Genomic DNA, 24,400 nt, shown 5'->3' with positions numbered 1-24,400 from the left:
AAATAGAACTATTTCATGTGACTGAGCACTCAACTACTTCAGCCAATGGAGCTTGTGACCCAGTTGTGGGAGTGGAGTTGAGTTCCCTTTTATTTCTTAGAGTGACTTTTTAAAAGGTACTGGAGCATGTAACAGTTTCTTTCTTCCTTTCTCTCTTTTGAAGACTAAAAATTCATGATAATAATTAATATTACCCAGTTAACATTTTGTGAAATTGATAAAGGCCTAAAGCAGCTTTTCTGGCATAAGAGAGTTGCAATATCATATTCGCTAAAGGTTTCGTGGGCAGAGACTGTCTAAAGACATAGAGTAGTGCATATTCAGAGGCCCCCTAAAATCTCCATTAGCTCTCTAAGGACACCCAAAATTAACACCAAAAAAAAAAAAAATGTGTTCTGTGATATTCAAACAATATTTTCTCAATCTTTAAAATGTTGAGGAGGAGGACTTCCCTGGTGACGCAGTGATTAAGAATCCACATGCCAATGCAGGGGACATGGGTTCGAGCCCTGGTCCGGGAAGATTCCACGTGCCACGGAGCAACTAAACCCATGTGCCACAACTACTGAGACTGCGCTCTAGATCCTGTGAGCCACAACTACTGAGCCCATGTGCCGTAAGTACTGAAGCTCAGACGCCTAGAGCCTGTGCTCTGCAACAAGAGCCACCTCAATGAGAAGCCCGCGCACTGCAACGAAGAGTAGCCCCCGCTCACCGCAACTAGAGAAAGCCCACAGGGCAGCGGGACCCAACGAGGACCCAACGCAGCCAAAAGTAAATAAATTAATTAATACATTTAAAAAAAATGTTGAGGAAAATTGTCTCTAGGAAAAGTTTGCCTTTGCTGTTTATTTTGTAGCATATAATTTGTGCAATTTTAGACAAGTCCCCTAAGTACTGTCTAGTAGGGAAGAAAAATAAATGGTTGCAGGTTGAGAAAGAAGAACAATAACGGATGTAGAACAATAACAGATGTATGTCCAGAGTACTACTCTCCCTGGGTCTCCAGGAAGGCTGGCAGCAGAGGTCTTAAAATGAGAGTGTCCAGGCAAGATAGGGGAAGAAGACGGGCCCAGGCTAAGGGAAGGTCATGTTCAAAAGCACTGCTGTGTGAAAGAGAATCTTCAGGAAAACGAAAGCTGCTTGATGAGAATAGCTGAAGACAAGGCCAAAGAAGCAGACACTAGCTACCTCACCGACTTAAATGCAGGCTAGTGAGTTTGGACTCTGTTGTGTAGACAGAAGTATCAAAATGACTTCAGAAAGAGTTTTACTGAGCTGGTGCAGCTGTTGTAAAATAGTTTTAGGTTTGAACGCCTTTAAGTGGGACAGGTCTTTTCCAGGTCCTTAGTGCCTCTTACTTGGCTATATCAAATCACGACTTCACATATTTAAATACCGAGCAGTGAAGGTATTTAAATACCTGGTAGTGAAGGCATTGTCTCAAGACACCTCTGGGTAGATGATGGAGAGCAAAGGACAGACTGGAATAGGGCAATGGCATGATGCCATTTGTAATTTGGGAAGGTCAGCCATGCAGTAAAGTAGAGAACAAGTTTTGTGACGGTGGCACAAACTGGAGGGAAAGGCTGGTCAGAAAGATTATTTAGAAGATAGAATCTGTAGGACTTGGTAACGGATCATGTGTGGAAGATGAAGGAGGAGGAAGTATAAAATGGCTTCTAGGTTCTTGCTCTGGTAAAGGGGTAGATTGGGGTGTCATTTACTGAGATGGGGACTTTGCAAAAGAAGTAGCAAGGTAGAGTCAGTGCAAGGATGTTCAATTTGAGACCAGGTAAGTCTGAGGTCCTGTGGGACATCTTTGGCAAGCTGTCCAGTGGGCTAGTTAGATGGATCCTGTGGGCATCCTTGTCCAGATCCAAGCCAGGTTGTTGAGTGCAAACTTCTCTTAGTACGGTTTGTTCACCAGCTTCCTTGGCTGTATCCCAAGGAAAGGCTGGATTTCTGTTTTCACTTGTTCCCACCTACCACAGGTCTAAATTTGTATCCATCATGCAGGGGTTTTAAGGAGGAGGAATGTAATTTTGTTTCATCTTCTTTACCCATCAACTAACTGCCCCCAGGTGGTTTGTGCTGTTATTGTTAGGAGGTAATTGTGCCTGCATGGGTAACCACCCAGCAGCCCATGATGAGATTCCTGGGCTGCATGTGAACATGAGCTGCTACCATCCAGAGGTGGCAGACACCCAGCCTTGGCCATGAGCACACCTGGCACAGAAGGCTTCCCTGTCACATAATGATGGGTTAATTTATCTGTAATAGGCTTGCTGGAGTGGGTGGGGCTCAGGCCGAGCTGCTTATGGGGTTGGAACTAATGGCATAACTATTCTTAGAAGCTTGGCAGGACACATGCCATAAAACATTTGCTTTGCCTTCTGTGATTTGAAGCTTCCTCCTCTGGACCTAAGAGGCGTTTGGGTTCTATAAATAAGATCTGCTTGGGACTTCCCTGGCGGTCCAGTGGTTAAGACTCCACAGTTCCGCTGCAGGGGGCAATGGGGAAAATAAGATCCCACGCGCCTTGTGGCTCGGCCAAAAAAAAAAAAAAAAAGATCTACTTAATGCATGCCTCAAAATGACCAAATTCTTGCTGTGGCTTTGGCATATGAAGCTATCTGAAAGTTGAAACAAATGACCAGCCAGTGCAAACCATGAAGGACCTCCACCAGGGAGGGATACTCAGTGGCATCCCTCCATGGAAACGTAGGGCTCTGTGAACCTCAAGGTGGCTCCTTGGTGCTTTGGGTAATCCACACACTATCCTTTGAGGTAGTGGGAAGGAAAATCTAGATTAAGGGCAAGAGAGGGTCATTGTAGCACATTTGAATATGTTTGTATATTTGGGTTTATTTTAACTATTAAAATGCTGGTTGACAAGTTGAAAAAAAAGAAAAAGTTAAACAAACATAATTCCACCACCCAAAAATCCTCTCCAAATCCTCTTCTGCATGTACATGTATAAACATTGTTTTCATTATAAAATTGAGATCATGTACATTTAGAGGTTTTTTTCCTTATTTAAATAGAGGTATACTTTACATAAAGTGGAATATAGAGATGTTAAGTGTATATTTTGATGAGTTTTGACGAATGTGTACTCACCCTGTTCCTCCTCCTCCCCCTCCATCCATATTCCAAGGTTAGAACATTTCCATCAATCCAGAAAGTTCCTTTACCTCTTTTCAAATCAGTCTGCTCTCTTCATCTGCTCTCCACCCTCTCAGGCAAACACTCTTCGGATATCTATTGCTACAGATTGGTTTTGCCTGTTCTTAAAGTTCATATAAGTGGAAGCATATAGTTACATAGAGTTTTGTATTGTTTAAAAAAGAAAATAACTAGTAGCATTTGTGATCCATTTCCATTTCAATAATATTTATCCACAACATCACTTTTAATGGGAAAATAATACTGCTTTTTTACAAATGTACTGCACCATATTTAGTTAAGCAGTTCCTATTGATGGATATTTTGATTTCTTTAATTCTCTCTTCCTCTCTCCCTCCTTCTTTCGTTCCTTCCTTGCTATAATGATCATCCCATATATCGATATCATTATAGGCAAGACTTTGCACACAAAGCAACATGAGTTTACATTCCTAGGAGTGGCATTACTGTGTAAAGTGCATATTTTAAAAAAAACACACTGTAGGGACTTCCCTGGCAGTCCAGTTGTTAAGACTCCGTGCTTCCACTGCAGGGAGCCGGGCTTTGATCCCTGGTTGGGGAACTAAGATCCCACGTGACACGCGGCAGGGCCAAAATGTAAAAAAACAAACAAACAAAAAAAACCACACTGTAAGGAATATTGCCAAATGGCCTCCAGAAAGACTGCCTTAGTTTATTTCCTAGTATTGTTAAAACTTGTTACGTTTGTTTTCTCACACCCCCACCAACATTAAGAATTGGGGGGAAAAGTCTTTTATCTTAGTCGATTTCATAGTATAAACATGATATCTCATTTTAGTCTGTTTTTTTAAATTATTAATGAGGTTGAAGACTTCTTCTGAGGATTTCATTTTGTCATTTTACAGTGAAAGTAAATGGTCTTTTCTTAAAAAAGTATATTTTCCAAATGACCAGTAAGCTGGTTATGGAAAAAAAAAATTATCCTATTAAAGATGGGAGGATAAAAAATAAATCAATAAAAAAAGCCACCAGCCAAACTTTCTGTCTCTGTTACTCTTAGCCAATGGCCTTATTCTATAATGATTGACACTGGCCTTATTCTGTAATTGCTTTTTGAGTAAGGCTTTTATTTTCAATTACTCTTAGAAAGGTTTTGCTTCTGCTTGAGGAAAAAAATAAATTCAATTTTGGATGACCAGGTTTTTCAGTAAAAGTTAATCCACTAATGGTACTATAAACCAGGACATACCTTTGATATTTTCAGAATGATTAAGAGAGAGCCAAATAGCCAGTGTAGCCGCTTGATTTTTGCCATGTTGTCCAGCAACAAAGTTAGTTAATGAGGTTTGAAAACACTCCAACCTTTTGTGTCAAATCCCAGGGTAGGCTGATACTAGCCTGTTAGTACATTGTCATTTTATTTCAAACTGTAATTATCATCACTATCAACAAATATAAACAAAGAGATCCACCTTGTCTAACATTTTAATGAGAACCATTGGTATTTTCGTTATAGCTTAATTAAACTTGGGATAGCTCAGATCCTTATTTGTAGAATTGAGGGTTGCTTGAATTTACCTCAAAGGTCACTTTGAGACCTAAAACTCTTAAGACATAGAAATGTATTACTTTCATAGTAATGTCAGTAATATTTCTACAATAATAGAGATTAGTAAATAGCACTTTGATAAGTTCTTGTCTTTGGAATGTCCGCAGAGCCTTTTAGAGATTCATTAAGCATGTAGGCAGTAGGAGAGAGTGGAGGTTCTGGAGTTGTAGGCAGTTCTGGGTCTGAAACCCAGCTCTACCGCTTACTATCTGTGTGGCCTTCAGCTAGTTACTTAACCTCTCAGTTTCTACATTTGCTCATTTGTTAAGTGGGGATAGTAATACTGTCTGTCTCATAGGATGTTGTGAAATAAATATTAAGCGCTTAAATCATTGCCTGACACATAGGAAATACACAGGATATGGTAACTGCTATTATTTGTTATCATCATCATCATCATCAACAACACAATCAGGAATGTATAGAATCAAACAGAAGAAACCATCGCTTTATCATTCATCATTCTATTCTAATTTATATTTGAAACTTTTAGACTGGTTATTCATATTATCAAATATACAATAAATCTGATTCCCTCATCCTATCTGGAAGGATATGTTAATAGAAATCTTTCTCTATCCCTTGCAGGTTCTTCTTTCTAACTAATCTGCCCTCTTGAATTGGTGGTGTCTAAGGCCATTCATGTTGTGATGGTCCAGCTGGTCTGGAAGAAAGCCTAGAACCCCTTGTGACCTGAATGCACCCACTTCCCAGACCACTCCCCTTCTGAGTCCTTGCTACAATGATGATGGAGAGACCACCCAACAGATCTCCAGGTGCAATTGCTCTCTGCTTCATATTCCTAGAGAGATTGATGTGAACCACTTGTATGTGGCCCTGAAGCTTCCCTTCAGTGTCTTTCTACTAATCCCTCTCTGACTTTATGTGACTTGACCTGAAGTGTCCCCTGTTGTTTTTAGGACCCTGTTGACTGTCATCTCTAGCCCTCCCTTCACTCTTTCACCAGCAATAGCATCTGTGTCTTATAGTTATTCAGGACCTTGTTGACTGTCATCTCTAGCCCTCCCTTCACTCTTTCACCAGTAATAGCATCTGTGTCTTATAGTTAATTATATATGGGTCTGTCTCCCTTGCTGGCCTAGATAAGAAGTTCAGTAATTGTGTACCTAACAGATGAATTAATGCATGAAAAAAATAATTTCCATCCTTAATAGTGATGTTCAGAACTAGCCCAAGACAAAGTTTTCAGAGATCTCACAAATACTTCCTTTCACTGCTTCAAACTTTGGAATCTGTCCTACTTCCCCTACCAGGAGGGTTTCCTCATGCTTACCTTTCTCTGTCATGTACTCGGCCTGAAGCTCTGTATGTGTTACCTTCACTACAACCCTGGAGAGTTTTCCTATTTTCTTCATTTTACAGATAAGGACACCTGAAGCTCACAGAGATGGAAAGCAACTAGCCCAAGACTCAACATTAGCAAATGGATTGGATTCCAGGTTTGTGGACCCCAGAACCCATTGCACTTTCCACCATACTACACTGTCTCCAGAAGGAGGACTGGCAGGTGGTGAGGTCTGCCATCTGACTGTCCCACTGTCTTAGGTGTATATAGGTGGAACTCCAAAGCTTTCACAAATATGTAGTACTGTTTTGAGGTGTGGGAGAAGGTGGATGGTAGAGTCTGTTTTCCATGTGGCAGAAGAGTTTAAAATGTCACCACAAGCTTGTCATTGATATTTAAGTTCTTTTTGGCTCAAGGAATTTTTTCCTATTAAAACAATTAAATTTACTTGGGAAGAGTGGGGCATCTATGGTAAGTAATTTGTATACCTTATCAGTTCAAGCCCAAATGATGTAGGTTAAGACAGTGAATATATATATATATATATACACACGTATATATATACTTATATATATTTAATTTATATATAATATAAACATATACAAATACTTACATAAATGATTATATATTATTTATACTTATATAAATATATATAGTTATATAAATTCTATACATATAGAATATATAGTTACATGTATATATAGTTATATTTATATAGAGAGAGTGTTATATAGAGTTATCTAACTCCTGGACATGTGTTGTCCAGAAATGTGTTAAATTAGTTCATTTTTTTTTCATCTTTTGGAGCAAAAGATGAAAAATATCTCCTTAAATATAAGGAGATATTGTTATTTAAAGGAATCCAAAGAAGAATTTTAGTATTTTAATTTACTAGAGGATTAATCTGGTAGATGTACGCTTTGGTATTTTTATCAGGGCTGCATTTGTACATGAGAGTAGCTTCTTTTTTTTTTTATTCTAAAGCAATACATTAATATTAAGTTAAAGCAATAAGATTTCATAATTTTCATTTTTGCTGTTTTAGAATGGTCATAGTGGGCTCGATGAAATATTTCTAGAAAGATGTAAATACCATATTGAATCTTTCTTAGTAATGTCAAAGATTTTAAAAGTATTTTTTTGACAGAAATATCAAGATAAGAGCAAGATTACTATTGTTTGGGTTTATGGGGAGAAATAGTTTCTTGTTATAAAGGAGTTAATGACTGGGTTTAGTGGTGTGAGGCTCTAAGAAAAGCATTATTTAAATCAAGAATAGCCAGACAGGAGACAAATGCACATCATTAGATGCAATTGCTGCATAAGTGGTCTTTTTGTTTTAGAGAGTGCAGTTTATAGTAATTAAAAAAAAATCCCCCAAATGCCATTTTCATTGTTTATTCCATTTGTTTGCTTTCTGTGTAATTGAATTTCACACAAAGGAGAGAATGAAAACTATTTTCAGGTGCATCATTGTATTTTCTACAGATTCTTTAATTTTAGAGCTTAGCTCTTGGTAATTATTCTCCAGGGCATATATTTGCGTGTGTGTGTGTGTGTGTGTGAGTGAGTGTGTGTGTGTGTGTGTGTGTGCGTGTGTGTGTGAGATGAGATTCGAAGAAGGAGAATGACATTTTTTTTTTTGAAACCAACCTTTGATTTGATTGAATGTTACATTTCTTAAAACAGCAAAAAATCGACTTTCAGTCACGTTTTGGGTTTATTCCTAACCATTTTCCAAAGCAAACCTTATTGAAATTAGGAGACAATTCTATTTCATATTTTGTAGGGCTGTGTATCCAAAACTACAGAAACACAGATATATAGCACTCTGAAGGACAAACATCATCAAAAAACAATATATGAGATGCAGTTCTCAATTACACCACATTTTCCAGTGTCTTTTTGTCAGTATTTGGGCATTTATACCTGGATAAAATGAATTTGGGAAAAAGTCAGTATGTCCTCATTTTGAAGCAGAAAATCTTTGCTACTGCTTCATTTTTATGAATGATGCATGGCATTGGCATGTGGGAATAAATGGGAAACTATAGGACTTAGATAGAGCAACATTCAAAAGATTTAGGGGAAAGACAATGAAAATGTTTTGCATGGAATTCAGCTATAAACCCATGGATATGGGGAACAGAATGGTTTGCCTTCAAGCTTAATTGGTTGTTTTAATTTTTGTAACTTGGGCCTACTATCTAGAGTTATAGCAGGCAAAAGAAATACTTACAAGGAATGTTCTGAACATAGATCTCTGAATCTCATATTAAGCTTTTAATGATCAGAAGGTGGTTCTGTGAGACTCAGAATCACGTGAGGCATTGGGAAGAAGGAACTAGTGCAGTTTTATGAGTTAGGACAGTATTGATGAGTTAGAGAAGAAAGCAGTATTCCTTGGGAAGAAATGGACGAAGCAAGGTATAAATGACAGAGAAGTGTGCTCATTCATTTATACATTAATTCATTTGACAACTATATGACATCTACTATGTGCCAGGCACTTTGCTGGGTTGTGATAAGTCTGGGAGAATGTGAGTGGGACTGATATGCTTTGGTATATTATTACTTTTTTACAGATCCCATTTCATTCTTTTTTTATTTTTAAAAAATATTTATTTATTTGGCTGCATTGGGTCTTAGTTGTGGCGTGTGGGCTTCTCTCTCGTTGTGGCATGTGGGCTCCAGAGCATGCGGGCTCACTATTTGCAGCGTGCAGGCTTAGTTGCTCCCTGGCATGTGGGATCTTAGTTCCCCGACCAGAGATCGAACCCATGTCCCCTGTATTGGAAGGTGAATTCTTAACCTCTGGACCACCAGGGAAGCCCCTTATTCTATTTTCAGAAACTGAGATATAGGGGCTTCCCTGGTGGTGCAGTGGTTGGGGGTCGGCCTGCCAATGCAGGGGACGCGGGTTCGAGCCCTGGTCTGGGAAGATCCCACATGCCGCGGAGTAGCTGAGCCCATGCGCCACAACTACTGAGCCTGCGCTCTAGAGTCCGCCAGCCACAACTACTGAAGCCCGCGCGCCTAGAGCCCGTGCTCCGCAACAAGAGAAGCCACCGCAATGAGAAGCCCACACACCGCAACGAAGAGTAGCCCCCGCCCGCAGCAACTAGAGAAAGCCCACGCACAGCAACGAAGACCCAACACAGCCCAAAATAAATAAATTAAATAAATTAAAAACAAACAAACAAAAAAACTAGATATAATTGACATATAACACTGTTAGTTTTAGGTTAGGTATACAATATAATGATTTGATATATGTGTATATAGTGAAAAGATTACCCCAATAAGGTTAGTAAACATCCATCATCACACAATTATAATTTTTTTCTTGTGATTAGAACTTTTCAGATCTACTCTCTTAGCAACTTTCAAATATACAAAACAGCATTGTTAACTATAGTCACCATGCTGTACATTATATCCCAATGACTTATTTATCTTAGAGCTGGAAGTTTGTACCTTCTGACCAACTTCACCTCCTCCATCCCACCCCACGCCACTGACAACCACCAATCTGCCCTTCCATGTCATTTTAGCATGAATGTATTATGCACAAGATTTAGTTTGATTTGAGTGCAATTAAGAATCATCATTATTTTATTCCGTTGGACAAACGTATATAATCTCATCACTTTGGTCTATGGTAAAGGAACAATATGTTTATAGTGTTCTTATTTCAGAAGTACTATGTGTAATGATTGTAAAATTCAGGTCTAATTTCCTGTTCAAATAAAGGGTGGACTGGGAAATATATCTCATAGCTCAAAATTTTGGATTCTTATAAGAAAACTGGTCCTAAGAGAGAATACTCCTTTTCCTTTTAGTTGATCTCTCACAAGAGTTAATGAGCAGATGGGGATTCAATATGATTCAATCTGGACTTTAAGAGTCAGACTTTTTTAAAAAACCTCATAACTGTTTATTGAGATCATTTTGCTCTAGAAAATTGTATACAACAGTCTTCTTGGTGTAAATGCCTACATTGTACATTTAAAGCATGTTAACTTTGGACGCTCTTGGTCAGTTTCCACACTGCATTTGTGTGGATATTTTATTACTAGAATCTCCTCACCTATTAGGATCTGTAGAAAATATGACAAGTATAGTGGCACAACTGACCTTTTTGAAAAGGAATAGTCCAAGATCCTGGCAAATAATTTCTGGGTACTACAACAATTATGAAAGTCCATGGGTCTAATCGAGATATAGTTGCCAGGGCCTTCCCTGGTGGCACAGCAGTTAAGAATCCACCTGCCAATGCAGGGGACACGGGTTCAAGCCCTGGTCCGGGAAGATCCCACATGCCACGGAGCAACTAAGCCCATGTGCCGCAACTACTGAGCCTGCGCTCTAGAGCCCGCGCTCCACAATGAAGAGTAGCCCCCGCTCACTGCAACTAGAGAAAGCCCGCGTGCAGCAACGAAGACCCAACGCAGGCAAAAAAAAAAAAAAAGATGTCAAACATGTGCTTTTGTAACAAGCAGAATGGTTGGTGTTGGGAGACAGTTTTCCACGGGTCTCACATTTCTGCATGTCTTGTGAGCAGAGGCATTGATTGTGTTAGTTCCACACTCTTTTCGAAGATGTTTGTATAGTGAATGGCCTTGGAAAATAGAGGTATTACCTCCTTCTGCAGCAAAGGAACAGGTTTATTTGCTGCCGATTATGAAAAAGTCAGGGTTCCTCTCCTGTCATGCAAACCACTGCTTGTGCAAGTGTTATCTGGCCCCTTTCCTGTCACCCTGTGGGGACTGGTACTCTGGGAACCAGTGCAAGAATGTGCTGATACTCTGGCTACTGGTATTGGTTTGAGTAGTAAATTCTTTTGTGTCTGACGCAGGAGTATCACGTCTTGTACCAGCATTCACGAACCTGTGGCAGGCTTACAGTTTAATTTGCAGGGCATAATCTCAGAGGCTTCAACAGGCCTTGGCAGTCGGTACCATAATTCATAGATAAATTTCTTCATGTGTACCTGTCATTCTGATGGCCTTGCTATTTTTTAATTAAAATTAAAAAATAATTCTTTTCCATTATGGTTTATTACAGGATATTGAATATAGTTCCCTGTGCTATACAGTAGGACCTTGTTGTTTATCCATTCTATATAATATAGTTTGCATCTGCTAATCCCAAACTCCCAATCCATCCCTCCCTCACTCTCCCTCCCCCTTGTCAACCATAAGTCTGTTCTATATGTTTGTCTGTTTCTGTTTCGTAGATAAGTTCATTTGTTGTATTTTAGATTCCACGTATAAGTGATATATGGTATTTTTCTTTCTTTTTCTAACTTACTTCACTTAGTATGATAATCTCTAGGTCCATCCATGTTGCTGCAAATGGCGTTATTTCATTCTTTTTTTACGGCTGAATAGTATTCCATTGTATGTGTATCTGTCTATCTATCTATCTATATATATGTATACCACATCTTCTTTATCTACTCATCTGTTGATGGACATTTAGGTTGTTTCCGTGTCTTGGCTATTGTAAATAGTGCTGCTGTGAACATTGGGGTGCATGTATCTTTTCGAATTAGAGTTTTCTCTGGATATATGCCCAGGAGTGGGATTGCTGGATCATATGGCAACTCTAGTTTTAGTTTTTTAAGGAACCTCCATAATGTTCTCCATAGTGGCTGTACCAGTTTACATTCCAGCAGTGTAGGAGGGTTCCCTTTTCTCCACACCCTCTCTGGCATTTGTTATTTGTAAATTTTTTATGATGGCCATTCTGACCAGTGTGAGGTGGTACCTCATTGTAGTTTTGATTTGCATTTCTCTAATAATTAGTCATGTTGAGCATCTTTTCATGTGCCTATTGGCCGCCTGTATGTCTTCTTTGGAGAAATGTCTTTTTAGGTCTTCTGCGCATTTTTTGATTGGGTCTGATGGCCTTACTAGATGTATAACTAATAAAAGAAATGAAGCAACTGCCAATCTTCTAAGATAATAATTAAGATTCTTAGCATCTTCTTCCTTTCCCACACTATCCCCCATCTAAAGTGTTAACTAGAAGCCAACTTTGAATTTAAGGAAAGAAAAAAATCTATTGAATCGTTTACCCCCATGAATTCCTTGTTTGACAGAACTTCAGACATCACTCATTTCAAAAAAAGAGCTGAGAAAGCCAAGGCTGGGATCTGCAAAGGTAATGGAATAAGTAGGGAGCCTGGCCTGTGATGGAAGATTCCCTGTAGTTTAGGTCATTTCCAGGATACTTGTTAATGATGACTAGTGCATGTTTTCTTTTCTTGTGAAGTGGAAGTATTGTATTTCCCCTTAACATTTAAAAATGACAAAATAGGGTCTAGAATGGTGGTGTGTCACATTGGTTAAGAGTAAGATCATGGCGGGACTTCCCTGGTGGTGCAGTGGTTAAGAATCCACCTGCCAATGCAGGGGACACAAGTTTGATCCCTGGTCCGGGAAGGTCCCACATGCCTCGGAGCAACTAAGCCTATGCACCACAACTACTGAGCCCGTGCCCTAAAGCCCGCGTGTGCCACAACTACTGAAGCCCGCGCGCCTAGAGCCCATGCTCTGTAACAAGAGAAGCCACCGCAATGAGAAGCCCGTGCACTGCAACGAAGAGTAGCCCTCGCTCTCAGCAACTAGAGAAAACCCATGCGCAGAAACAGACCCAATGCAGCCAATAAATAAATAAATAATTTTTTTTAAAAAAAAGAAAGAGTAAGGTCATGGAGCCAGCTGGACTGGTTTGGTTCCACCTGTGTAACCTTTGAGCCAAGTAGCTAATGTCTCCAGGTCTGAGTTCCGCCGCCTTTAAAATAGAAATTAGAACAATACTCGCTTGTCACAGAATGGCTATGATGATAAAAGGAGAGGAGGCCAGGCACAGTGCAAGGCACCAGTGAGCGCTCATCAAATGCTAGTCGTTACTATTAGCTCTTTGTTAAATATGTGCCTGACAATTAGCGAGTGACTTGGAAAACTGGTCAGCAAATCATGCAGTAGCATCATTCATGCAAAACAAATTGTTTTCAAGATGGAGACAATAATGGATGGAGTGGTCAGTGATCATTGTCTCTGCCATTAGTTCATGTGGTTTCCCTAAGTGTTTCTGTGTTCCTCTTCAGGTTTTGCTTGGAGTTAATTCAACGCCTGGCTCTTCCACAAATGATTTGGCTTTTAGGTGCTCAGGAATTTCATTTCTATTTCAACAACTACATAGGGATTCCTCTGTCAAAATAAAAGTAGGGGTGTCAAGCTTCCTGGCCAAAGAATGGGTTTTAGCTACACTTTTATTTTCTTTCAGAGCCATATAAAAGAATGTTTCTTTTTCGTTTTGTTTTTTTTTTTTTTTTTTTTTTTTAATTTATTTTTGGCTGTGTTGGGTCTTCGTTGCTGCGTGCGGGCTTTCTCTAGTTGCGGTGAGCGGGGTATACTCTTCGTTGTGGTGCGCAGGCTTCTCATTGTGGTGGCTTCTCTTGTTGCAGAGCATGGGCTCTAGGCGTGCGGGCTTCAGTAGTTGCAGCACGCGGGCTCAGTAGTTGCGGCACACGGGCTCAGTAGCTGTGGCTTGCGGGCTCTAGAGCTCAGGCTCAGTAGTTGTGGTGCACGGGCTTAGTTGCTCCGCGGCATGTGGGATCTTCCCGGACCAGGGCTCGAACCCGTGTCCCCTGCCTTGGCAGGCAGATTCTTAACCACTGCGCCACCAGGGAAGTCCCAGAATGTTTCTTTTTCCTCTATTATTTGCATCTTGCAAAGTCAGTAAGCTGACTTTATGATTCTATTATCTTTTATTTGCCTAGTTCACAAAAGCTACTGTCCAAATTCTATGATTCATTTTTTTTTATTTATTATTTTTATTTTTGGCTGTGTTGGGTCTTCGTTTCTGTGCGAGGGCTTTCTCCAGTTGCGGCGAGTGGGGGCCACTCTTCATCGCGGTGCGCGGGCCTCTCACTATCACGGCCTCTCTTGTTGCGGAGCACAGGCTCCAGACGCTCAGGCTCAGTAGTTGTGGCTCATGGGCCCAGTTGCTCCGCGGCATGTGGGATCTTCCCAGACCAGGGCTCGAACCCGTGTCCCCTGCATTGGCAGGCAGATTCTCAACCACTGTGCCACCAGGGAAGCCCCTATGATTCATTTTTTTAAAAAAGTTTAAAACCTTTAATTATTAATTAGTAAAAATAGAAATGTAAGGGTTTTGGAAAATATGGCTGTCCAGTGGTTCTCAAACACGTGAACAAATAACGTATTCACTGCTCCATGGAGAAATGAGAAAAATAAGTATAATATAAAAAATTTCTCTTAAAGCTAAATATAAGAATAAAAGTCATGTATTCTGATATTATGTTCTTCTTAAATTTTTAGTGTTATTAAAATATAATTTTTTCTATGAAGTGCTGCTTATGTACTGGGTTTTTAAAAAATGTTTTTATTTAGGAAAAGTAGAAAAAAAAGGCAAACATATTGATTCCCTTAATTCTTTTTTTAAAATTGGTTTTGAAGTCCAAAGTATAAGAACCAAGGATGATTATAATAGTGAACACTTAATGTAAGGCTTACTATGCCTTGTTCTAAGGTCTTTACAGGCATTGATTTATTTAATTCTTAAAGCAACTCTATGAGTTGAGTACTGATATTATACCCAATTTATAGATAAAGAAACAGAAACAGAATGGTTGAGTAACGACTAAGGTCACACAGCTAACAAATGGTAAACACAGGACTCAGACCCAGGATTCTGGATCTAATCTCTTCCTTTTGCTCTTAGTTACTCTGAGAAGAATCCTAGAAACTTTCATTGGACTAGAAATCTTAATGTGGTATTTGAATATCTGGAGGACATTTTGGCAATATCTATCAAAAGCTTCAAAACTGTGTCTGTGCTTTGACCCAGCATTTCTAGGAATTTATTCTAAGGAAACAATCAAAGAATTATGCCAAAATATATGTACAAGGGTATTGATTACAGCATTGTTTACATTGGAGAAAAATAGAAACTAACCAAATGCCCCCATAGAGGGAATTGTTTAAATAACAGATAGGACAACCATGCCAAGGGTACTAATAAATAATTTTAATTAAGTGTTTAAACTGTGTTGCACAAAACCCTGGGGTTTATCTGACGTGCATTAGGGCTCTGCAAACTTTTTGTCTGAATTTCATAGATGCTGATGGAGATTGATATATTGTTGTCTCCAGTCACCCCGATTGAACCTTTTTGTGTTTGTAAAACATAATCTCTTAGATTTATTTTAGGATGAGTAAATGTTCTATGTTAGAATAGTAGTCCATCTTTATGGGTCGACAGATGCTTTTTTTATTTGTTTTTTTAAATGAGGATGCCTTGTAGACTAAGCCTATTTTCAACACCAGCTCTCTAGTTATGGTGTGATGAGTGTCCCCATTAGGGTTTTCTTGCTGGCCAGCCTTGTCAGCCTGTCTCCAATGTATTCCTTCTACTGAACACAACCAGATTCATTTCGCTAAACTAGCCTGTAATCTGCAGAGTTCCTGAGAGGGAGATTCTCCCCATTATATTTTATTTTGCTTTAGGTATTAACAACCATATAAAAAGCTTCTTGGATCTAATCAATAGCATTTTTCCTTGAAACTACTGAAAGAGGTTAAGTGGATTACTGACTAGTGTGGACAACGTGAATAGCTTTTTGCAATTAAAAAATCTTGAAAATGTGACTGCATCATGGTGTAAGGGAAGAGGCAGTGGTTTTAAATTTATTTATTTTTGGCTGTGCTGGGTCTTCGCTTCTGTGTGAGGGCTTTCTCTAGTTGTGGCGAGTGGGGGCCACTCTTCATCGCCGTGCGCGGGCCTTTCACTATCGCGGCCTCTCTTGTTGTGGAGCACAGGCTCCAGACGTGCAGGCTCAGTAGCTGTGGCTCACGGGCCCAGTTGCTCCGTGGCATGTGGGATCTTCCCAGACCAGGGCTCGAACCCATGTCCCCTGCATTGACAGGCAGATTCTCAACCACTGCGCCACCAGGGAAGCCCCAAGGCAGTGGTTTTAACAGACAGTTGTGAATTTGCTTTAGCTGTTCACTAGCTGTGGTACACTCTCAAGTTATTTTATCTTTCTAAGCATTTAATTTTTTGTAATAAAAATGGAAAAAAGGTTATGAGTATTACATGAGGTACATTTAAGCACTCAACAAATGTTGACAGAGAAAGAGTACGGCTAACACTACCAAATGTAAAATAGCTAGCTAGTGGGAAGCAGCCACATAGCACAGGGAGATCAGCTGGGTGCTTTGTGACCACCTAGAGGGGTGGGATAGGGAGGGTGGGAGGGAGACGCAAGAAGGAGGAGATATGGGGATATATGTATATGTATAGCTGATTGACTTTGTTATAAAGCAGAAACTAACACACCATTGTAAAGCAATTATACTCCAATAAAGATGTTTAAAAAAAAAAAGAAAAGAAAGAGTACAGCTAATTTAGATAGGGGAGTTGGGGAAAGTTCCATCAATTTAATTCTTTCTCTGTACCCATCACCCTAAATACCAGAGGTAATTTTAGACATTTCAGGTAATAGAGAGATAGGGATGCATTAGACTCTTAGCTTTTAAAATGTTTCCTATTTTTTACTCTCAGAAAATCTCTGTATCTATTCAGAATTTTACAACTTATATTAAAGATAATATTATACTCACCCTTTGCTGTGTAAATCTTGCAAAGTTCTCTAGCCAAAGGCAATAAATTTCACTCTGACAAGATCAAAGACTATTCAAATAATGTGAATGTAAACTGCACAACTTTTTCAGTTTATGGTTCATTTGTACAAAGACTCATTTCATAGCTTCTTGGCCTTTTGGCTAAGCTTAAGTGTAGCACAAAGATTCATTGCTATAGGAGAAGCATCTCAATTATTTTCTAGTAGTGGTGGTAATTTTATGGAATTCTATTTCTGTTCTCTCTCTCTCTCTTTCCCTCTCTCTCTCATTTTCCTTGGCCTTCCCTGTATGAGTTTTGAGTTGGATGACCTTCCTATAGGCTTCCATAGTCTTTGAATTCCAAAGGTAATCTGGGGTGCACTGTTCTCTCACTATCTATGGGTCTCCCCCAGTAGATTATGAATTTGCAATGGGCAAGAGCTCGGAGTGTTCCTGGCCAACCCTCACCCGCTGGCCCCCAACCCACAGCTGTGCCACTGCTATCAGACCTGGTGTCCTGCGCTAATCCCATCTTGCATTCCTCTCCATTTATGTCAGCCCTGGTCTCCCAAATCATCTCTCAGCCTTTGGACTCTGATCTCCACATGGCCTCATATGTCCCTTTTCTGACTCTGTATCTCACTCCTCCCCAACTTTTGAAACCCTTCCACAGTTACCTCACAATATCCCCTCTATACCTCACTTCTCTGAATGTTCACTTCTTGCTACACTGGAGACATGGTTCTCGCCCGGACACTGGTTCTTCTTCAGGTGTTGGCCATTTTCTCTCCAACACTCCTTGTGTAACCGAAAGTGGGGTCCGGCTGCTCACTGCTCAAAAGCCAATAAAGAGGCAAGGTTGGTGGAAAGGAAAGTTTGCTTTATTGTGGATGCTGGCAACTGAGGGGGAGGGTGGACCCCTGTCCAAAGGCTGACTCCCCCCCACTGACAATCAGTGGGCAAGAACATTTATAGACGGAGGGAGGGGGCTACATGCAGAAACAGCACAGTAAGCTCTGACAGTCATCTTGAAATTGGTTATCAGTGGTCTTGATTTTTTTTTTTTTATTGTTTTGAGTACAGTTAATCTTCAGTTCCAGGGTCGGTTTGTCTCCATTTCTTTGAGGCAAATTCTTGGAATTGCGGCAGCTTATGTCATGGCTACAGTCTGGTCATCATGTAGTTAACTTCTTCCACCTGGTAGGGGTTTCAGTATCTATAAGACAGCTCACAGGATATGGCTCAGAATATTTTTTTTTTAATTTTTAATTAATTAATTTATTTTTAAACATCTTTATTGGAGTATAATTGCTTTACAATGGTGTGTTAGTTTCTGCTTTATAACAAAGTGAATCAGTTATACATATACATATGTTCCCATATCTCTTCCCTCTTGCGTCTCCCTCCCTCCCACCCTCCCTATCCCTCCCCTCTAGGTGGTCACAAACCACCGAGCTGATCTCCCTGTGCTATGCGGCTGCTTCCCACTAGCTATCTATTCTACATTTGGTAGTGTATATATGTCCATGCCACTCTGTCACCCTGTCACATCTTACCTCTCCCCCTCCCCATATCCTCAAGTCCATTCTCTAGTAGGTCTGTGTCTTTATTCCCGTCTTGCCACTAGGTTCTTCATGACCTTTTTTTTTTTTCCTTAGATTCCATATATATGTGTTAGCATATGGTATTTGTTTTTCTCTTTCTGACTTACTTCACTCTGTATGACAGACTCTAGGTCCATCCACCTCACTACAAATACCTCCATTTCATTTCTTTTTATGGCTGAGTAATATTCCATTGTATATATGTGCCACATCTTCTTTATCCATTCATCCGATGATGGACACTTAGGTTGCTTCCATGTCCTGGCTATTGTAAATAGAGCTGCAATGAACATTTTGGTACATGACTCTTTTTGAATTATGTTTTTCTCAGGGTATGTGCCCAGTAGTGGGATTGCTGGGTCGTATGGTAGTTCTATTTTTAGTTTTTTAAGGAACCTCCATACTGTTCTCCATAGTGGCTGTATCAATTTACCAGAATATTATCTATAGCCCTTGAGACGGAACTAAAGGTCCTTGACTATGCTTAACGACTAAACTGTTATTATTTAGTCTCGTTGGATTGCTTTTCTTTGCTTCTGCATTTTCTCATTTCTCTGATTAAACTTATTCTTTGGCTAAAGTTTTTCCACAGACAAAAGACAGGCAGAGGACATGGAAGGGGGCAGGGAGGACCATAGGGTCCTGCTCCATTTCACTTGTACTATGGGCCTACAAGCAGGGTGCATACCGTGGACTGAATGTTACCCCCCCCCCAAATTAGTATGTTAAAACCTAACCCCCAATGTGATGTTATTAGGAAGTGGGGCCTTGGGAGGTGATTAGATCATGAGGGTGGAGCCCTTATGAATGAGATTAGTGCCCTTATAAAAGAGACCACAGAGAGCTGCCTCTTCCCCTTCCATCTTATGAGGACATGGGAGAAGATAGCCATCTATGAACCTGGAAGCTAGTTTTCACCATATACCAAATCTGCTGGCGCCTTGATCTTGGACTTCCAGCCTCTTGAACTGTGAGAAATAAATTTTGGTTGTCTATAAGCCACCCAAACTATGGCATTTTTGTTATAGTGGCCTAAACAGATTAAGACCTGAGGTATCCTCATCACTGCTTCCAGACCATTTTCCAACCCCATCCTCAGCTCTCCTTACCAGCTCTGACTCTCAAGTCATCAGACTATATCCCACCTTGTAGTCTTTTACCACATCCTTCTTCCAACATACACCCTCATTCCTTAAGGTTATAGCTCCAGATCCCTCTTTCCCACACTACTTCTGTCATACTTCCTGATGATTGTTTTACCCTCATGGGTTATTTTTTCAATATCTGGTCTTGGTTTTTTTTTTTTTTTTTGGATTCTTCTCCAATGACCTTGCCCTGACCCTACCTTATGGTGCTTACTCCCATGGTCAGTCCTTAGACTTTGTCTCTACTAATAATTGTGACCTGTCCCTAATCTCACTCTCAAGTGCTAGCTATTATCATTACTATTACTATTTTTACAGAATTTGTTGGATTGGACTACTCATGAGTTGGGTAACCACAGGCAAATGAGTTACATTCTTTCAGTCCCCTTTGTTCTATCTGGGGACTGTTGTGTGGGGAGTTGAGATCAGATATTGGTGATAGAATACGGGGAAGAGAAGTAAGAGGAGCTGAACAATGAAGGGATTAAGGGCTTCGAATTAAGCCATGAAGGAAGAGGTAAACCCTGGGGGACAGGGGAGTGTAGAACAATATTCTATTCTGGAGGAAAAAGATGGCAGACCTGCTTGTCAGGAAGTGGACGTTGGCTAAGAAACAGTAAATAGATTATAAACTAGAGGCTTGTAGGGCCAACAGGTGTGGAACAGAGATTAAAGGCATCCCAGGGACTCCAGGGAGTAGAAAATGTTCCAGAGCACACAGTAGGGGCTGAATAAATACTTGTTGAATAAAAGAATAAGTTATATGACTCCAGGCTTAGAATTTTGTTGTTTTCTCAACCTGTTTTGGATTGAGAAGTGCAAGGGTGTCACATTTTAGGCAGGTATGGGGGTGGGGATGAGCAAGGCTGCTGCTGGCCTATTTCTTGTGCAAATTAGAAGCGGCTCCAGATCTGGGCCGATGGATTAGAAAAGGGCATCTACTTTTTCAGGTTCTAAGCAGCTTTCTGTCAACACGTGTGGTATGTATTTCAGCACCCCCATCTTTGTGCCTAGGTTGGGGGCAGGTGGGTAACAATAATGTGGTGAGGTTCTAAAGTCCATTCTTGAAATCCTCCCAAGTCGTCTTTATACTCTTTGGACTTGGGCTCCTGTAGTGTCTGAAGCCAAAAATTTGGCCTCTTTTCTTGTCTCTGTGACCTCCCTTTTGCTGTAACAGTTGAGGTCAAGGTCTAATTTGGAATGAAGATGTGGGTGACTGGGGGTGTGAGTAAGAGATTTCTCTTTCTTGCTGGGGGTAAATAAAGCAAAGCAACATGGATTTATGATGGACTCCTCTTCACTTTCTGTGTCAGACATTGTTATAGACACTTACCTCATTTTCCATCCTCACAACAATCTTCCCCAGCAAATATTATTTGCCATTATTCTTACTGAGGTCCAAACAAAGCCTACAACTTGGACCAGGCACAGAGTGAAGATTGAAATTCAGGGTATTCCCTGTACCGCGTGGTTGCTGGGTTTTCTTCTGGTGAAATACACCGCTAGATGTAGACTCAGGAGGTTAGGCACTGTTTTATTTTTTTCACCTTTGTATCCTTCCCAGAGCTTAGCGTCATCCCCAACGCTAAGAGAATGCTAAATGAAGGTGTGTGGGGTTAAACTGAATGTGGATGAGCAAGGGCTGCTGACCAGCCTTCCCGCTTCTCCCCACGGTCATTTTCACATCAGTCATCGGAAAGCTGTCTTCATAATTTGCCCTTCCAGCTTCCCCTCGTAAGGAAATACTTCTCATCAGGGGAATCTGCCTGGTCCAGTGAGCTGTAGTCATTTGAACTCCCAAGGGAGATCTGGAAACACTTTTCCTAGTGGCTCCCATTGATCTTGGGGGCTGACCGTCTCCTTATTGTCTCTGCTTGCTCTTACTTGGTTCTCATACCCAGAGGTGTATCCCAGGATTCTTGAGAAAGATAATTTTCAGCCCCTTTTTATTGACCTCAATATAGTACTATACAGCCTGGGTATCTTCAAATTATTCAATTAAATTTAACTCATTGATTTTGAATACTTAATAGACAATTAACTGTCTGTTTGTAAACTTAAGTTGTTATGATGCAACTCTCAACACATTTTAAAATCCACTCCCTGTTACTAGCTTTCTTTTGATTTTCAAACTTGCCCAAGCCATAGAGTTAGTAAATGGAAGCCTTTTAGGGTTTAGTTTGAATTGTTACTCACAAGCTGGCCCAGTTTCTTAACCTCTATGATGATAATAAAAAAAAATAGTGCCTACCAGAAATTCCAGGCACTATCCTAAGGGCTTTTCTCAACTGTAAATTGGGATAATAATAACACCTTCTTAATTTATAAGTGTTGTCTTGAATATGACATGCAGGCATGTGTGTGGCATCCTTTGGATGGAGGCTGGAATGATAAGTGCTCAATAATGTTAGTCATTGTGATTGTCATTAGTAATAATCTTGTCTGCTGAGAAATACGACCAGCCACAGAAATGTAGTGCTACCCTTGCCATTTCCATTTTAAATGATACTACTCTGAAGAATGTTTGTGAACCTGTCACAAATACTCTTTTCTTTCTAAAAAGTTTAAAATAACCTTTTTATTTTAGGATAATTTCAGATTTACAGGAAAGTTGCAAGATGGTACAGAGTTCCCCTGTATCCCTTACCTGCATCTCACTTATTATGGTACATTTATCACCACAAAGAAACCAACATTGGTACATGACTATTAACTAAACCCCAGACTTTTTCATATTTCAGTAATGTCTTTTTTCTGTTCCGATATACAGGGTAGGATACCACATTGCATTTGGCAAATGCTCCCTTCTGCACTAAGCAGTCACTTCTGTCAGCCTTATCTCTGTGCTCTGCTCATAAGAAATGCCACAGGGAGGCACCTGTCATGCTCTAATTCTGGCATTAGCGGCTTGTTGCTCTTCACCTTTTCTCACCAACCACTTTCTTACACTCTGACAGATCCATGGGACTGGTCTGTAATCATGTCACTTACTAGCTCTGTGACCTAACTTAATCCTCTAGGAATCCTCAGTTTTCTCATCTGTACAACGGGGGTAATAATAATTCCTACAGGGCCCAGCCCATAGTGACTCCTCCTCAAAAAATGTTAATTTATTGCTTTTGTTATATTATTGTGCTTTCTTCATATCATAAACCAGCCTAGCTCCTGATTCTTCCCATACTTTTTCAATCCTCCGATGTTATCGCAAATGTTACTCAGGTTATTAGATGAGTTTGCTGACTCAGAGGCTGCTTAATTGCCAGAGAAGTTTAAATGCTTCTTTTTAAATGCTTTGCTACTTTCCTTCCCTTATAGAGAATTTGGGGATGTACATAGTACCACGAGAGAGAATCTGAAATACCAGATTCCCAAGCTTTCTTCCAAATCCTCTCCCACTTTTTATTTTGGTCTGTCTTATTCCTAGAACTCCCACCATACTGCTTGCAAAGACGGGGAGGCCCACCCATCCATCTGCCGTGGGAAAAGAACTGGCAGCTGGGGTCTAGGATAAGCGATTTTGAGTATTCAAATTATTTTCAGTGTGATGTGCTTGGATCACATGGTCTAATCAGGAAATTTCATGCAATCTGACATGTCCCATCATAGTTGCTTAGGAACCTAAGGAAGGCTCTGGCTCTGAATGGCAGGACAGTAATAAATTAAACAGTCCCGTGTCCAGCCATCTGCTTTAAGTAAATTAAGAGCATAACCCATATGGGATTTATCTAAAATAGCAATTCACATTTTTTTCCCTCTTCTCATTTGTATTCCTCTTTATGTGGGCTCTTTAAATTGGTTTAACTTTGCATAGAATACCCCAGCTGTCTTTATCTCCCACCCTCTCCTCCACATTCAGGCAGCCAACCTCAGAGTCTCCTATAGCCCACTAGCGACGTCCTCTTTAATGGTGGATGATCTTGACATTTTATTTTGAGAATTGCCTGATTGGAGGCTGACACATTTTGACTTGGTGTTCTTAGCTATGCCTCTGCAGTGCTGTCCTCCGTCCTTTCTCATTTATCACCTTCTTTTAGTCCCTCCGCATCTCAGGTCCCACTGACCTGTCCAATCAGTTTCCTTTCGTCTGTCCTCTCATCACGGTTTTTTATTTTTGCTCTTTGCCCACTAGTCATCTTTATAAACCATTTTCATCATGCCACTCTCCTGCTCAGAAATCTGCACTGTTTACAGGATGAGTCAAATGTTTCTACCTTAAATTCCTCCCTCAAGTTCCAACCTGCCTTTAAACCTCATCTACTTCTTACCAGTTTTTACTCTTACTTCACAGTCTGTTTTCTTCACTTCCTCCAAAGCACATCTACTTTGTCCTGCCTCATTAGTTTAGTATTTTAAAATTACAGCCTGCTTTATATATTTGCTGAACTGTTTGATGTTTCTAATTCAATTGTAAGCTCCTTTTTTTGTGTGTGTGTTGACTTCATTCCATGCTTATCACAATTCTAGACACCTGGAGGTATTTGCTAAATAATGAGTGAATGCTTTGTCATGGTTTTTTTTTGTTTTTTTTAATAAATTTATTTATTTTATTTATTTACTTTTGGCTGCTTTGTTTCTTTGTTGCTGTGCGTGGCTTTCTCTAGTTGCGGTGATCAGGGGCCACTCTTCGTTATGGTGCGCGGGCTTCTCATTGTAGTGGCTTCTCTTGTTGCCGAGCACGGGCTCTAGGCACGCGGGCTTCAGTAGTTGTGGCACGCAGGCTCAGTAGCTATAGCTCGCAGGCTCTAGAGCACAGGCTCAGCAGCTGTGGCTCACGAGCTTAGTTGCTCGAAGCATGCGGGATCTTCCCGGACCAGGGCTCAAACCCATGTCCCCTGCATTGGCAGGCGGATTCTTAACCACTGTGCCACCAGGGAAGCCCTTGTCATGGTTTTGTTTCAGTGGGGTGACACAAACAGTTAAGACAAATA

This window comes from Eschrichtius robustus, chromosome 13, assembly GCF_028021215.1.
Source record: "Eschrichtius robustus isolate mEscRob2 chromosome 13, mEscRob2.pri, whole genome shotgun sequence".
In the NCBI taxonomy this organism is placed as follows: Eukaryota; Metazoa; Chordata; class Mammalia; order Artiodactyla; family Eschrichtiidae; genus Eschrichtius; species Eschrichtius robustus.
Note: the sequence above shows the minus strand (reverse complement) of the source record.